Here is an 18,218-nt window from a genome sequence, read left to right on the forward strand (position 1 = left end):
ACATCCACCCCCACGTCTGCACAGGGTGCAGCAGGGGGGCTATTGCCTGCTTTACCTGCCTGAGTGGTGCTGTCATGGCAGGGAAGTGAAGGGCAGGAAAGCTGCAACACTATGACCCAAATAAGATGCGGGCAAACACAATTTTAGACATCCAAGCCTTTAATGCAAATTTGTGTCATAGCAGTAAAAGCTCCAAAAGGAATAATTGCACAGATGTCTCAGAGGAAGAGTCGTATCTTGGGATTTAATAGCTAGAAGCAGTTTCCCCCCCATCTTCTCTTCAGGTCATTTGATTTCAACAGATAGTGCTCCTTGCTGTCTATCACACAAGCTATTACGCAAGTCCTTTCAAACTGGTAGCCCTGGATCCTGGTTTTCTGGTTCCCTGGAGGGCTGCAGGGGCCTTCCCTGATGCCAAGCCCTGCCAGGCTGCCCATGCTAAAACTTGAGGTCATCCATAGCATCGGAGAGGGAGCATTATACAATTCTGCTCTGCATGGACATCTGAGCTGGAAAGACAGTCATTTCAAAGCAAGATGCAGTTTGCCTCGAGATCTTCCAAGTTTTACTGCAGGCTGTTCTTAAAATCTTCCACTGATAGCATTTGTGAGACTAGAATTAATTTTCTGTGACACTGAAAGAGGGAGGGAGAGACCCTAAACAAAACCCCAGTCCTGCCTGACTGACTTCACTCCTTATATCTGCACAAATAACCACTCATTTCTCTGCTGTCCTTGAAAGCCCTTTCTCTCCAACACACCAAAAGCTTTTAACCCATATTGAAGCAACTGTCTGCAGCCCCAGCTCCAAACAGGCACTGCTGTGGCAAAGCCACTACTCTGTAAGAGGTGAGCCCTGGAAAATCTTGCCCAGACACTTGGGGATGTGGCTGCCACAGCCAGTCTGCTGTGTCCCTCCCCCAGAGATGAGGCTCGCTGCAGCCCAGCTGGCCAGGGGCTCAGATCACACCTCTGCTTTACAGGGGCGTGGGGTGGTTCGGTCAAGGAAAGTGCATTTTTTACAAGAAAGGGGAATGAGTTTCAACAACTGAGCAGAGGCAAACAGGGCCTTCTGGCAGCTCCTCTCCGGGGGTGGGATGGACATCCGAGTAAGGGTGAATTAGAGGGAGAACAGCTGTTTGTTCAGTGAATGAGTCACAGGACTCAGCTATTAATTCTTCCTCTCAAGAGAATATGCCCCCATGCCAGCCCACCCACCATCCTATAAAACAAACAAACATATAATGGAGGTCAGGGAGGGGGAGCTCAGTAAGAGGAAAGGGGAAAAAAAAGAGGAAAAAAAAATAGCCAAGCATTTAATATTTACATAAGAATGAAATGTTTCATTAATTACATACAGAATCAATTTGCAGCTATTTTCCTTAAATTTCTCAGTCAAACCCACAGATTTGAAGCACTTTGAACTATGCTGCACCAGTAATTGTGGATGAATATTTTAGATCAGTCTTGAATCACAGTAGTGCACACAACAAATGAACTAATAAGCTACTCATGTGTGGACTACTAATGTATTTTCTTTCTTTGCTAGACAGATGGAGTACAGTCTAAAATCAGTTGAATTGGGCACTGGTAATCTTCAGAAAGGCTTACAAAAATCTTTAGTTCTACTGTTCTATTAAAAATACCACTCAGTAGCCTGCATGCATTAGAAAGGAGTTGGGAAGATGCAGAAAAACCCAAACAAGTTTAAAAGATATGAAGGAAGAGTCAGGCAGTTCACATGACTATAGCAAGCTTCAGAAAGTGACAATGAACTGTGTATTGTGAAATGTTTTTAAAGGACTACTGCAAAGTTGGACACCCTTGCCATCTATATGATATTTATCACAATACAACCATTTATGGGCAGTCATTTTAAATCACATATAGCAGCATACCAGTTCTATAATCTGACAGATGTGTTCTAGTTTACAGAAGCATCTGTTGAGTCATCAGGACATCAGAATAGTTAATTGCACTTTGGGGATGCTTTCAGAGATTAAAAGTTGCCTTTCTTCAAGCAAATTTTAAGAGTCCTTATAGATTAAACTCCCTTTTCATATACAAAATTAACATATGTACCCACACTCCAGAGAAACTAATGTATGAAATGTAAAGAATAACTTCCCTCAGGGATCATCTGTTTTCTTCCGCCTCCTGTGCATTGCCTCACCCTGTGCTCAGCAAAATGGAGCAGAAAACAAAAATACAACTTGAATCATGCATGATTCTGAAATATAAACTAAGACATGGCCTGCACTGTCTAGGCAAAGACTACAGAAGAATCTGCTTGGGGTCAAGAACTTTTAGAAAATGTCTAACAGCTAAAAACTGTGGGATGATGTCTTGTCTTTTTTTTTTTTTTTGTCAAAATGCTTATAATTATAATTCAGAAGGTTTTTTCACTGTTTATTCTAAAAGGAATGTTGTACAGGCTGTATCTTTCACCACCACAAGAGTATGAGACAAGCCAGGAGAACCACCCACAAGATTAAACATGAACTGATAGACATTGAGCCATCCTCCAGCTGAAGCTGTACTAATTACTTCCTATGCATAGCTAAGGACTTGAAGCAAGCAAACTCCATTCATACACATAATGAAATATTTTAATTGAAAAAAAGTAACTTTTGGAAGACTCATATGAGTTTTCAACGTGTGTGAGCAGATGAGATCTTTCCCATGCTTCCAACCTGAGTTTCCTTGCAACCTTCTGGCCTCCTATCAGTAAGAGGATTAAGAAAATGTACTTCTTAGAAAGAAAGATCTACCATATAAACTTTGATTTAAAACAATTTAGCAGTGGATTTTTCATTTGATTGGTGTTTTACCAAAAAACCCCAACAAAACCAAATGAATCAGTCAAAAAAGGTGTATTTGGCTGTTTCTCAGAAGTGACTGAATCCATCTGGTCTGTAGCTCAGGGATCCCATGATTAATTCAATGAACTATTTGGTTTCACTCAAGAAGTGATCATAAACCTGAAGTGCAAGTGCATAACCAAGAGCACTGCACAAGAACGCAGACACCAACACTGCATCTGGGCTTTGCTTCCTATAAATCCTGAAGTGACAGCACACCTCAGCCTAACTGGACTGTTCTTCTTTAGTGTGGAACAAATCAAACTTGAAGTGAGAGAGTAGAAGTTGAGACAAGCACTGCAATGATGACTGTGCTTTAAAAAGGTGCCATACTTCTGAAGTTACAGCATATTCCCTTGCTGCTAAACCAAACTGAGATTGCAGTCTCAGTTGCATTAAATTATTAGCTAATTAGCCCTGAGTAAGGACAACAGTATGTTGATGCTGGCAAGCTGTGAAAAGGACACTTCAGCAAAGAAGATCAATAGCATTTTTTGTCTGGCTTACAATAAGAAAACTGCTGGCCCAGGTTATGAGTTTAAGCCATTTTTCATTTGGCAGACAAGACAGTACTAGTGACAGATCAATACAGTAACTTTATGATAGGCTGCTGCTCCTGCAGATGGCAGGACCATAAACAGGCATCATTTTTAAAGCCTGAAGCAATCCATTACTTGGACAGAAACCACCTGACCTTTTATAATATTTACACTTTTCTACTGAAAAAGAACAATCAGAGAACAAAACAAGGGAAAATCAGCAGAATTATCTGTCCTGCAAGACAGAAGAGAATATTACTTGTTTGAAAGTCAGTATTTAAGGTAACAAGCTTTGTGCTATTTGGGAGATCCCATTAAAGCCACAAGGTTGGCTTTCCCACCAGGGAACTACTCATCCCTTCAAAAAGAAAATGTTATTGGGGATCACATCTTATATGATGCAATTTTCTTACATCTAGGTAATGTGGGATAACAAAAGAGCCTATTTATTAATCATCAAGGAAAAAAAACCCAAAACAAATCAACCGCTTTAATGTGTCTTTAAAACATTAAATCAGTGCCTTTTAACACCTACAATTACTATACATTTGAGAGAATGCAGTTACACATGGCCAGTTATTTTTTCCCATATTGCAGTATACACACTGTAGCATTTGCATGTATGGTTTCTAATTCTGCACCAGTACTGGGATTGTTGGGATTGCCTATAGTGTTCCACTATTAACAAAGGCAAAGCAAAACAAAGAGAAAGGTTTTAAAATTCTGGTGGTTTTTATGGCAAGACCTCTAGCTGAAGAGAACGTAAGGGACAGCACCTTAATAAATTATTCAGGCCACATCTTCAGATAAGGACCCAGGTGGAGCATCTGGCCCTATACTTACAGTGTTCTCTTTACTATAAACATGAAATAACCACAGAATATGGTGAATCAATCATACAACCAGCTTCCCTCTGCCTCTCTGTCTGAGGCTGGTTTGTGTCAATTACTACAGAAATATCTGCTTAAGCAGGAAACTAATTTTACAAAAGTACATTGGGTTCATGGGCTTTCATCAATACTTTTTGGTTGCTGCAAGTAAGTAATTAACATTAATGTCAACATAAAGGATAGAAGGAGGAGGAAAGTATTAACGAGCACAATATAAAAACTGAGCTGGCTGTTTCTTCCCCATACAGTACTGCCATGCAACCAGCTCCCAGTCCATGCCTGAAAAATGAGTTATTATTAATTTGGTTGCTAATTTTACTTTGCATGATGTAAGCAAACAGCACTACATTTTCCCCTTAGCGAATGCCAATTATACACAACATTAGTTTAAAATACAACAGAATAGCACACAAACCAGAAGTCTTTTGACTGGGCTCCACTCATGCTAAGAATAACTTGGCGCACACGTACACGATGCTAAATCTGCCAATGATTTGCTTTGCTCCAAAACTCCCCACTCCACATCTTCTACAAGATCCTAAATACAAGAAGCTGTGTTAAAGCAGGAAACCTATGGATTGAACCTATTTTTAAAACAAATTGAATTTCTTTGAACTCAAATGCAAGGGACGGTTTCAGCAGTTTCACATTTATAATCTCATGCGTTTTCAGCAGGCACAAGGGCTCTTTATTCCCAACCACGCACAGACACTGCCTGCCACATCTGCCAGCCCACAGCACTTGGGCTCAGCCCAGAGACTCTGTCAGCCTTCTGCAAATCACTGGCACAAACACACAAAGCAGCAGCCCACAATTCTGATTTGCAGGACACAAAATATCCTCAGAGGTAACGTCCCCGTGACCAGGCTAAAAAGACACTAAAATAAATTCAATAGCTTGGGTTTTGTCATTTTGCTTTGTGGTTTTGTTTATAAGGGGGGGGTTAATTTTTTTTTTTTTCAAAGTGTGCTAGGTTTTTGTTTTCAACATCCCCAATCTCCAACATTTATAAGTAAAACAAAAATGGCAGCACTCAGAAATAATTACTGATACTTGTTTTACAGTGCCTCAATGACATTGTTTCAATTTTAAGATAATCCAGAGTATTTCATTCATGCCATGGTATGTGGATGCAGGTAGTGACCTCAGGCTGGCTGTTCTAGAACTCTGGCTCAGCCTTAGCACACCTGGGCTGCACATCCCATTTCAACTGACTGCCGCCTCTGGGAAGGAGGGAGGGCAACTGGGTTTGGCAGAGCTTAGCTCCACTTGCCAAAAGCAGTGTTAGGAGTGATTACATAACCTGGCATCGAGGGCAGAGAGTTCAAAGGGAGGCAAGGGTTGTGCCTGGAGTGAAGGGGAAGAGAGTCCCCACCATTAAGTGGGAGACAAGGCCATGTTCTTCCTGCACCCTGAGTGGTTGTTACTTGCTTGTTGGTTCAATGACTCCTCCTCTGAGCATACGCCTGTATTTCCATTTACGCTTTCTTTTTTTCCCTATATCCTATTGCCCTTCTGTCACTGTTAAGATGCAAACTAAACCCTTACACCCAGACCACTCCCTGCAGATTCCTGTTCTGTCTCTTCTTCAATCAAATTCCCTGGACTTTTTGTACTTGAGTTTTAGTCAATAAGGACATTAACTCCCCTTATTCCTATTTTACTACTAAAATGACATGGTTCTTATCTGAAGACCATGTAAACAGCTTTACAGACTTGAACATTAGCATCAATGAAACCCTATTGAGGACATCCGCAATTTCTTGTTGAAGAAAGAGTATGTAAGTGACAAATACACGAACGACCATGCAGCAACTCTGCTACTGTTACTGAGGTTAATTAAGTTGTAGGGAAAGAAAACCAGGCTTCCAACATCATACCAAACTTCCTTGTCATTATAGTTCCAGACTCCACATTAGCTACAAAAACCATTAACAACACTGCATTATCTATTTTTCTTTCATAGAAAAACCTTGCTTGAAAAGTTATGTCTTAACACTTGCTTCACATCAATCAAAAAAAACCCACAAAAAACCAAAACCACTCCAAGAAAACATCTGTGTGCTTTGGAGATTGCATTCAAGTGAGAGATATTCAATATTTCAATATTTGCTACTGTAACAGAAGCATAAACTATTAGTTGGCTAGTAAAGCATTTGGGAAAGACATCACCTCTTCATTATGCACAGTGCCACAATCATATTTACCTCCATGATGGTGACCACAAGGCAAGCTCACAACGCATATAATAACAACACAAATAAGGAAGCTCAAACCACTGCATTCACACTGCACATTGTCTGTACCACCATCCACCAGAGCCAATCCGTTCAAGCGTAATAAAGTGAAGGTATTATAATTAGAGAGTTCATAATGCCATTTAATCAAGTGTGGAGCTGGAGCACAGTGGGTTGTATACCAAAGACAAAACCACATGAAGCAGTACAATGCTGAGTGCAAGAAAGGGCACACATATTCTTCAGGGAAAATAACAAGTTACTACAAAGCCATGTTTGTTTTCAAGTACTCAGTCATGAGTTTGCATACTAGGTAATTTTGCATCATGAAAATAAGTTATTTCATAAGCTGAAAATGAAGTAAGACCACAGAAATGTCTTTTGATTCTTACAGACAGAAAACTCCAGTTTCGAATTCTTAATTTGTGAATTAATTCTTTGTAGTTTTACTGGAAGAATTAATTGTGCTTCAGCAATATTATGATTATTTTTCTACTACAGCTTATTATTTACAAAGTGCTTTATAATAACTAACCAGTTTCCGTGACACCTGTAGCAGTCTCCATGTAGTGAGGCTGAGAGAGTAGTACCCTGAGCTATCAGCAGCAGAACAGTAAGGGCCAAGTGAAATCAGGAGTAAACAGAAGACTTTTCCATAATCAGCTTATTTTTCCAGGGGTCCCAGAATCCTTGGCACACCTAGCATGAGATGCTCATCACAATCAAGATAATGATACAAATGCTCCTTCCCATGTCTCAAAACTGGACGGGGAATCACTCTGATTTAAAAAAAATTAGTCAGAAATCCTCCCTTGCAAATGGGAGGGATCAGACACTGACTTGCATGCTTTAGATTAGCTTCCTGATGGACCTGAAAGATGTTGCACATCTGCCTGCCCAGGACTCGTGTCGCTGGAAGGCAGGAGTAAACACAGCGCACAAGGAAGGACCCGTAGACAATGGCTGCAGCTACTGCTCATTCCCTCTCTGATACACCAGAGATGTCTGGCACTATTCTTTAGAGAAACAAAGACTACTCCTGTCCTAAGCAACCCATATTTTAATCATACCATAACATTTTTAGGAAAACATCAAAAATAGTTTCCATTTTATGTATGGAGAAACTTGCTTGACAAACACAGTCAGGAGGACCACCACTGAACGTTCCAAAAAACCCACATGGGATTTGGAGCACAAAGTGTTTTAGACCTTATCTTGATCTTGATTTGGGATTAACAGAGGCCATTTGTTATAATACATATATAACAATAAATATACCTAATGTACGTATCCAATATATCAGGTAAATCTAAAAACACACAAGCAACATTTGAAAAATTCCAGCAGAAAAATGATGTGGCAGCACAGAGCTTCCAAAATTACTCGTGGGCAAGCAAGAGTCTTCAGACAGAAGCGTTACTTAAAGATTCATTACATATATATAACAGCACATTCTGAAATGACTGCAGATCAAGAAATGAAAAGGTCTGAGCTTAAACAGGGTCTGATTTAGCAGCCATTAAGGCTGCAAAAAAGATGCCCATTGGCTTTAGCCAGCATTGGGTTGTACCTCAGTCACACCATTACACAACTTTCCTGTGCCTTTCAGCTTATTTGTATGACAGTTCCACCCTCAGCCGATCCCAAAATAGCAAGGTACGACCTTTTGTCTGCCTGGATATTCTGCACAGACAACAGCACGACTCTCCTAATGGCCAAGAAAGGACTTTGCAAACCAAGAGCCAATTTTACCATACACTGTTGAGTCCCACACAACCTTTGCCATCTCTAGAGAAGCACTGGATCAGGAGCCATTTATCTTACCATATTTTCAAAGTTTTATAGACTAGTTTCTTCCTCCCCGGCCCATCGTGCTCAAGTCCTTTTTCACCATTGCATGTTCAAAGCAAGAAAACCACAGAAATCACATTCTTTTATCAATTATGCCCAAATAGCTCATTAAATTAAAAACTTGCATTAATTTTACTGGGTCATTTACACATTTAAAATACTTAGGTGCTTAAGTTCTGTAGGAATGAGTATTCCAAAACATCTCCTATTGTCATGAAAGGGAAATGAGACGTTTGCACATCTGCACTCTAAAAGGTATTCCTTAAAATATGGGAGAGTGCTTATAGCACAAAAGAAAAATACATTTAAAGTACACAAAAAAAAAGAAGCAGGACAAATAGTTTAAACCCTCCCTTAACAGACATACACCATAATTCACAGCTTTGAAATGAGTGAAGTGAAAGTCTACTTTTTATTAGTGGAGATAAATGTTTGTCACCTTATTCTCCAATATGCTATTCCTCCCTAACTGTGGGGTATATTCCCAATTCAGTCTGAGGGATATTTAGGCGTATGATATTAAGCACAAAGCTTGAGGAACATGAATCAAGTCGAAATATTGCAGAATACTTTAGCCACAAGCTGTAGCTCCCATCGAACAGGACATGGTCAAGATAAAGCTCATGCCATTCTAATATCCTTAGTGATTTATCCTGCCAGCACTAACTGATAGTTTTGCTTATGAGAGATACTGGCAAAACAGAGCAACAGTAAGGACAAAAATGCACCTGAGATCCTCTACTGAAGCAGGTAATTTTAATGAATGCTTCATCCTACCGCTTTTGACTGAACCTGTGCCATGATACTAACACCTGTTTAGATTCCCATCCGTTTCACTCTGCTTACATGTGCAGTGTTGATTCCACAAACATCCCACAGGTCCATTTACACCAAAGAGTATGTTGGCTGTACTGATTACATACTTCAAATGCCATTCATGTCTGTCTTCAGAAAGTCTGCAGCACCTTGTTTGAAAGTCAAGCTTTTTGAGAGCTGCAAACTGGCAAACTCAAAAATCAGCACCCAAATCCAAAACTGAAGGTTCCTATTTTCCTGTATGTTCAATAGAAAAATCTCTTTTATTTTCTCTTGCTCTATTAATTGCTATCTAAAATATTAGCGCTTTATTTGCACCAAAGTTTCTTGTTAATGCATCAAAGTGAAAGCCAAATGCAGTTGTTTGACATGGATTAAACCTATTCGGCACACACTTCAAATAAATGAGTGTTCCACACCTAAATGCATTGCATCACACCTCTTAATTTTTTTATTTCAGTCATTCTAATTTTCCCTCAGGCAAGACACTAGAATAATCACTTTATTGTTACAATTACTGACAATGACCCTCAGAAGGTGATAGCATTTTGATCCCATTTGATTACATTAGTCTTAATAGATTCTAATGAAAATACAAGTAAATCCTTCTTCTTATCACTCATTCTCATTACTTTCAGCAGTCACTATAACTTAACTGCTCAAAGGGCTTTAAAGCACACACACAGCACAAATGAAAGAATTTGCAGGGCCTTTCAGATACACCTTTTATTTAATTTCACTGAATGAGTTTAGGGAAACTCTAAAAACGGATTTCCAAGTGTCCCAAAATAGAGTTGTCACAGTGCCAGCTGGGGTTAACCCTGTACAACACTGACAACACAGCAGCAGCCCACAGGAGAAAAGACCCAGGAAGGCTCCACCCAAGAGCTCACATTCTAAGCAAAATCGAATAAACAGGGTGTACCTGGAAGGGCATATAACAAAATAAATACGACTATTTTTACAGACTGACTTCTTGCTGACACTGCAGAAGTATTGAGTTGTTAGGTGGAATTTGAGACGAGCAGGCAGGGAAAGGAAAATCTTATAAGGAAGCATGTCCCATGTGCAGAAGGTGATGCCAGCAAAGGCGTGAAGACTCATGGGAGAAGCAGGTGGCCAAAGCATCAAGACTCACACTACTGCAATAACAGCCTTCTGGAAAAGACAGTCACCTACAGGTGCTCACATCCACAGTGCCCAAAATTGCTCTGGCAAGCCAAACACAAATGCACAGCTCCAGTGGGTAGCTGTCATCTGTATTGCCCTACCTGATGGCACCTTTAGAAAACAGAGGTCCTGACGTGAGAAATCAGAGTAGCCCACAAATGAGCCAACTGTGCTGAAATCTGGTTTGACTGCAGAGGTCAGGACAGCTCATCAGCCAGCTGCTCTGCTATGTAAGTGTAACGAGACACTCGCAGCTTGCTGCCCCTCCAGTGTAATTGCACATCTTGTTCTTTGTAATCATCCTTACCACTTATACGCTGCTGTAGAGACGTAACTAATCCTCCCAGATCCCACTGAGAGGCAGGCAGAAAGTATTACCATCCCCATTTTGCAAATGGAAAGAAATATATATTACCTACAGGAGTCAGTTGATGAGTGGAATAACCTGATGCACTTCCACAGGCCTGGGAGGATTCAGACTCATGTTCACCAGTGGCCAACTCGACCAGCAGAGGTCAAGCCATTTGTCAAAAGCCATAGAGTGTTACTGGGAGACACGGGATGAAAATGTACAGCACTGAAGTGAGCTTTATTCTCAGGCCACTGTACAAACCATACCCTGTGAATACCTGTGCCAGATTGGTTCGGGATTTTTTTCCTGGTGGTTGGGGGGCTAAAGGTTTTTTTGTCATCATTTTGGGGTTTGTTTGTTATTAAACCAACCCATAAGGTATTCTAATTAAAAATAAACTAAAAGTTTTGCTACAGTTTCTCAAGTAGAAGGAGAGAAACTACCCATAGTTTTATTAATCCTGAAAATCAGTAAAATTATGACTTGTTTTCTGCAGCATCCAGAAAATACAATGGTAGCTACTGCCAGAAGAGAGAAAGTGATTCATAAATGAAATGTGTGAAAAGAAGAGGGCAGCAACATACAAATAATGTATATACAAGAAACAATAAAATGAGAAAGTAACATGATATATTTTTCTATCTATTGTTACTAGGCCATAAAAGCCCTGGTAGATGGGGAAAGTTTCAATAGCCTTTTTTATTATTTTTAAGGTCTCAAAATTAAAATTAAGTAAACATAAACAGGTATTTCTGTGTTTAAAGCCAAACATGATAAATAATAATCAACCAACCATCCCAACTTCCATGACAATCATAAAATAACATTATTTGTTTCCTAAACTCTTCTGAAATACTTGATTGACATTTTCCATTTCTTACAGATTTAGCATTGCTAGGAACTTTGGGAATGGAAAATGATCCTATCAGCTTGCCTTAAACAATCATCTGATTCTAGAAGGCAAGGTTTTGAATACAATTATCAACACGAGGCCAAGAGCAAGGTTGGGGAATTGACATCGGCATTATTTTCAGACCCACTGCTGCTGCTCAGTCCCTTTTCAGTGTACATCGCCCATCAAAATTGGAGTTATACAGCCTACAACCCTGCACTGAAGTTGCTTCTCATTAGCAGGAAACATGCACAAAGCTGTTTTAAGACACAGATTGATGTTTTAGCCAGGTCCACAGACAAAACATCCATGCAGTGTCTGACTAGGTAAACTTCCCCCCCACGCTGCCTTTATGCTGTTGAGAATTTTGCCATCCTTTGCTAATGTTCGTTTATTAAATTCTCTGCTTGAAAAAAAGCAGAAGGGTTATTTTTCATCACCCTTAAAGGAACCCTCTCCAGCCAATTTAGGCTTGGGTGGGAGGTAAAAGGAGAGAATTTACCTCAAGAACTAAGCAGCCAGCTGTTCCAACCAGGCCTTCCTCTGGTGAGGCACAAGCTAGAACAGCCCATTTCCCTTTTCAGCAATGAACAGTTCAATACCTGCTCATCCCACGCATCTGTACAAAAAAAAAAAAAAAAAAAATGATGCTTGCTTGTTGGTTGCTTATTTTCAGGACCTCTGCTGAAGGACACTTAGGTTTCATGGAAGGCACTGAGGCTTATTTTCTGTTTGAGGATGCCAACAAGATTCATTACTGTAAAGTAAGATTGCTTTGCCTAGACTTAAAAAAAAAATACATTTTTCTTTGGCTTTGGAAGAAGATACAGGATTGAATATACCTTACACAACTGAACTCAGAAGACATGAAGGTGAATTAAGTGACACTATGTATCTGAAATCCAAGATTAACATAAAAAACAACTTTCAGATAATCAATCCAGCTTGTTTACCTGGCTAACTGCCAAAAGACAGCAATTTTATAGATTCACTCAGAAAAACAAAAATCCATTTCCTAGAATAGAACTCACAACTCACCAACTCCTTAAGACAAAAGAAATGGATTAGAACTGTACCTTTTTTCAATCTTCGGTTACACAGCTTTACAGTCAAAACACACACCTCGGGATAAAGCAACGGCCTGTTTACATTACCTTTCATGTTTCCACATGCACAATTTGCCTACCAGTTTTTAGGGATTATGTAAATAGTTATTAACGTCATGTGGTTTTTAACTACTAGGAGAAAATCCCAGATAAAATTGCTCACCAAATGACCTTTATAGCTTTCCTTTAGCACGCAAAATTAAGCAAGAAAGTCGTGTAATAATCATATGTGCTTTTAAAGTAACATTATTTCAGAGGGAATGTCTTTTTTTTTTTTAAGAAATAAAGCTGAGTTTGCACAAACCAGTAAGACACTCAGCAGACAGATCAGAAGACACACTCAAAAAAATCTAGTATCAAAGTGCATAAACATAAAATACTTCCACACATTTTAAGGCCCCCAGAAATTATAACAGCAATCTTCTAAACTGATGTCTCCACTCCCACTAATGATCATTCAGTACTGCAGGGATCTCTGAGCCACAGTGCACTTGGATCATTCTCGGAATATATGGCACATAAACACATTCTAAAAGCTTGTTACAAATATAAATATGTGTATACTACAGGCAGTTAGAAGTATACTAAGATGAAGTCAGAAAGTATAGTATTTCTGTTCTTTTTTACAACATAAAAGTTTTTGCTTTTTCTAGCAGAAAGAATTCTGACTTATGATTGGAGGACTGTAAATGAAATTAATCAGTTGTTTGGCTTTTTTATTCCAGCAAATGGAACTATTTTGGGCCAAAAACTGAGGAGGGAAGAGGGGAGAAAGGAAGAAAAACAAAGAAGCCAACCCAACCACCCCAGTGTACCTTGAGACAGCAGATACACAACATTTTCTAGCTCCAGCTACCATGGAAGATTCATTCTATTAGGATGTCAGGCCTGGCAGTACGGCAGGAAAGGGCCAGACTTGTATCACATCAGGTAAGGCTGTGGCTGTGATGTGAGCCCAAGCACAGGCTGCCAGTTAGCACCCAACCCCAGCCATGCAGGAGAAAGGGACACACAAGCCTCCTGCCTCAGTTTCTCCACGTGAAGCAACAACATTTACCCACCTCACACCAGAGCCCTGAAAAGGTTAACTCATGTGTGCAAAGTGCTTTCAGAATGAAAGCACACTTTATTTCTCTCCTTTCAGCAATGGCAGTCAACCTTGCAGAAATCTGAGTAGCCAGGAGCTTCCTATTCAGGCAGTTATAAAAGTCACGGTTCTCCTGATAGCTCTGCGTGACCCACTTCTCCACCTCGAGCCTGCCGCAGTACTATTTAAATGTCGAGGAGTTTATCAGTATAGAACTGAAATGTTACGGGGGGAAGCGTATTAGTGGGGACAGGAAAAGGCAAAATTTATGACACATAAAAGGCACTGCTTATTCAGATGAAATTTATTATATCCCATTTGAGTTAAAATATCACATATGTATGAGAGCTTAATGAAACCGTAATCCAGACGGGAGTGGAGAGAGGGCTGAGCGAGCTGCGCGCTTGTGCAGAAGGAATTTGCTCCTGAAGCCTGGCAGGCAGAGGCGTAACCAGCTGCCTGTCTGCCTGTGTGTTCAGGGCCAGCATCAGCAATGCAAAAACAAAGATCCCTAAGGCCCTGGAAATTAATGGAAGTGAATTGTGGAAACAAACCAACAAAGGAAGATGTATCAAAGGTTTCAAATCTATTCAGTATTAGACATTGTGGGGTAAAGGCACAATGAATCACAGCTGATTAGTGCTAAGCCCGGCTCTTACTGTCTGCGTGCACAGCAAGTACCAAGACAGAAACCCAAACCCTGTGGGATGCTTCAGTGGTTTTCAAGACAAAAATGGGAAAACAACCATTTCCATAGAAAGGGCTCTTCTACAGATTATTCAAACCAAGTGCGTTTAGTCTATTCCATCCCTTACACAGGAGGCTCGGAGCAGGCTTTCCCTTACCCTTCCTGTGGATGAGGCATGGATACCCTTGCTGATTATTTGCAGATGAAGGAGTAGGACGACAGCAACTGGATTCCTGTTTAGTCCCATTAAACATGCAGTGATATAAGCAGAGCTCAGTGAGTTTGGCCACTGCCCTTTTCACTGAAGCTGCCAGTGATTCACTAGCTAGGACACATGTACACATACATAACACTATATAAGATGCACTACAAATGGACTTCTGGGCCTCCTTTTCAGAGACTTCTTCCCACACTGCTGTCTCCACCCCCTCCACCCTCTGACCAGCACAGAACTGTACAAGGGAAGTTTACATTTACAGCCTGCTGTTGGCATCACTATTACAGAACAAAAGGCAGCGACATCAAAAGACATCAACCTAGCGCATTTCAAAAATTTGGAATTTCTTCAATACCATCTCTCCTCTGTAGCTCCCTTTGTAAATACAACCCATGCTGTACACATCTTTGGTTCAGTTCATACTGCTACTGTGAGAAAAATTTCAAATACTGAATTAAGGAAGTCATGGCTCAAGGTGCCTGTTATCAGTTGACTATGTCACCAAGAAATATTATTACTGAATATTTATTTGCTAGATTAAATCATGATTAAATATTTCTAGAAAGCAAGATAGCTGTCTTCAGCACCAGTTAACTAGGAAGCCTGAAAGCGTGGCAGCAGATGTAGGAGCCACTCTTACATCAACTGTTCACACACAGTGTTACAGACAGCTGAAGCTCAGAGACCAGCAGTAGAAATTGTCTAGGTGATGACCACATCAACTGCTGTCCTGGGAAGGCTTCTCCTAGCACTCACTGGCATGCTCTGTCTTGTCTCATCCAAAAATATAAGAATCTTCTTCTGTTTCTCATCCTTATTTAGAAAACAATTAAGCCACAAAAAGCCAGGACATATATCCCTGCAGAACACAAGAGCGATGGTTAAGGACAGAAACTTAACTCTTAATTTCCCTCCTTTTGAACAAGGTGAAAGATTTTGAGAAAATCCATATGAGGAGAAGTATTAAATCAATATACTGGCTATGTTTGGCTTATGCCTGTTTATGAGCCTCATACTTTGTTAAAATTGTAAGCTGATATTAAGTGTTACTAATGAAGCAAGTAAATATGTGCATTATTCTTCAAACAGTAAACATGTAGCAAACCCATAAAACAAGAAATTTACTGCATTTGTAAATAGCATAAAAAAATCCTGTGGATATATTTCTGAGTATCCAACATGAACTTTCACTTCAAAAAGACTCATTTCTCCATATGTACACTCATACAGGACTGCAGGTAGTTAGAGCTCTGTCTAACACACAGGACAGCCTCAGCAGCAATGGGCAGAATTTAGGAATTCTTGAAATGAATGTGTCATACAAAGAATGGAACATTGACAGCTAAGCAGATAATAAGCATTCTTAAAATGCAAGTTAACAACAGCTAAATTGTATTAATGCTTTTACATCATTATTTTCTGAAATACAACACGTCTACTGTACTGAAAACATGAACTTTTCAGAAAATGATGAAAAATTTGGTCCAGATCAGTGAGAATAAAAAAAGTACAAGAAACAATATGTCTTTGCATAGGCAAATATTAAAAAAAACCAAAACAAAAACCACAAAAAGAAACACCCCATCAACAAGCATTATCCTGTTTTTATCTTTAAATGCCTTAATTCATAATATTGGTTTATAGCTGCTTTGAGTTATCTTACCAAATGTATGACTTCACCATAAGCTTCACTGTGGGCAATGCTTACATCTCCTGGAGTTTGGTGGTTATCTGAGAAGACAGCATCTACAACATGTAACCATTGAAGCAGTAACAAGCAGTAGACAGAGGATTTTCCTTCAGATACCTTCCTTGAATTAGCTTGACTTGCTCTACACAAGCATCTTGCATGGTGATACTGTCTGGTAGGAAATGCTGCCCCTCAGAGTCTAGCCGAGCACTACGGTACCCTTCCCAAATGCCTACAAAGGGACCAGGTGTCCAGTTCCTGGCCAGACGTGGCCTTGGTGGCACTGCCTTGTGCTCTGCAGTAAAATGAACAGCTCATTACCGGACTTGGAATTTTCAGTATCCCTTTTAAACTTGGGCAAATTAGGAAGTGCCCCTAGATAAGCCAAGGTGCAACAGGGACTCGCAGAAAGTAGATGCTGTGATTTGCGCTAACGAGACAGAAATAGCAGCATGACCAGGACCCGAGTACATGATATGACACGTGCAGCTGTCTAAATAGCTCTGCTGCCACTGTCACTGTGTGCTAATGGCATTCCCTTCTGCTTGGCCTTGTCTCTCCACTTTACACAAGAGCTTAAAAATTCAGGTCCTTCCAGCTCCACCTAGACTGATCTACTTATTTAAGCAAATAGAAAAAATAGCCAACTAGTTAAGATACCACTCCTTTGGAGTGGAGTGGGAAAAAAAGCTCAGATCACATGGCAAAAACTTATCTTTTTAAGATAAATATCTCTTATTTCGGGTGTATTAAAAAAATGGTGGCAAATTATTGGTTTTTATTCATCTTTAGGAAGGTCCTTTTCAAAGGAAAAGTAGTAGGAAATAAAAGCATTTACCTCTTCTATACATTAACAATCAATGCAATATTGGGAAAATATCAAAATAGGAATTTCTGTTTACCTGTCATCCTTTAGAACATATTTTACTGGATGAACTACTTTTTGGTGAAGTACTGTGTGCACTTCTTTTATGTCTGAAATGTCTTAGAACAATTTCAAGCACAAGAACATGACTTATAAATATCCCCAGTAATTTACCAGTCCAGCAGGTGTATGCCCATGGTGCTGTCGTGTCTCGTAATTTTAAAACTTTGCGCTAATTTCAAGGGAAGAAAACCACATTTTTTTATTTTGAGACTTATACTCCAACTGCATTGTAATCCCAGCATAATGTTGGATGCAGCATCCCTGCAACTTCAGTTTCTTCTTCATAGAACCCACGCAACCTAGTATGATATCAAGAGCTAAAATGTCAGTCAAAAGACCATTCTGCTCTAAGTGATTATGTGTCCCTAACACAGACACTATTCAATGTCAGGAAAATCCAGATCAACTCATTTTAGGAGATTTTGGGAGCGTACATGTTTGGTAAATTCTAGATGCTGTGACAGGAATTTGGACCCAGACTTCTATTTCAGATTATAAACTGGAAGAAAATTCTAGATAGACCAAGACAAGGAAAAAAGAGAAGCTTATTTGTGATTGGATTGTGGCACCAGAGTATTAGAAACCAGCTAAATACAGTCAAATACACACCACTTTTTTACTAGCCAACAAAAAGGATGCTAAAACAGAAGTATTAATCTACCTTGCTAGCAGAAAACATTTCTAGTGAAATACAGGTCTTTTCTGGGTCTGTCACCTGCTGGATGGACTCTGCTGTGCACAATAAACAGAAGACCTCCCACCACAGGCATCAGCTATCAGACACTCAGGGCAGTCAGTCGCCGAAGAGCAAACCAGGCACTGCTGTGCCTTCTCCTAAAACGTCTACATGGCCAACAAAAAGCATCTGCTCACAACCAGTTCATTTTGGGTGCAG

The 18,218-nt window shown here is 39.9% G+C and overlaps 1 protein-coding gene across 5 annotated transcripts in view; it reads right to left on the bottom strand.

Moving 5' to 3' along the window:
- The window catches only part of ZMIZ1 (zinc finger MIZ-type containing 1), a 344,034-nt gene that overhangs the window by 232,448 nt on the left and 93,368 nt on the right, over positions 1–18,218 (bottom strand). Inside the window, exon 3 of one of the 5 annotated variants that reach the window (XM_069019268.1) lies at positions 12,110–12,226. The exons of the other annotated variants lie outside the window; for them this stretch is intronic. The gene's annotated coding sequence lies outside the window, so the exon portion shown is untranslated. The remainder of the gene's footprint in view (positions 1–12,109; positions 12,227–18,218) is intronic. 5 annotated transcript variants of the gene reach the window in all.

This window comes from Aphelocoma coerulescens, chromosome 6 (genome assembly GCF_041296385.1).
Source record: "Aphelocoma coerulescens isolate FSJ_1873_10779 chromosome 6, UR_Acoe_1.0, whole genome shotgun sequence".
Taxonomy (NCBI): Eukaryota; Metazoa; Chordata; class Aves; order Passeriformes; family Corvidae; genus Aphelocoma; species Aphelocoma coerulescens.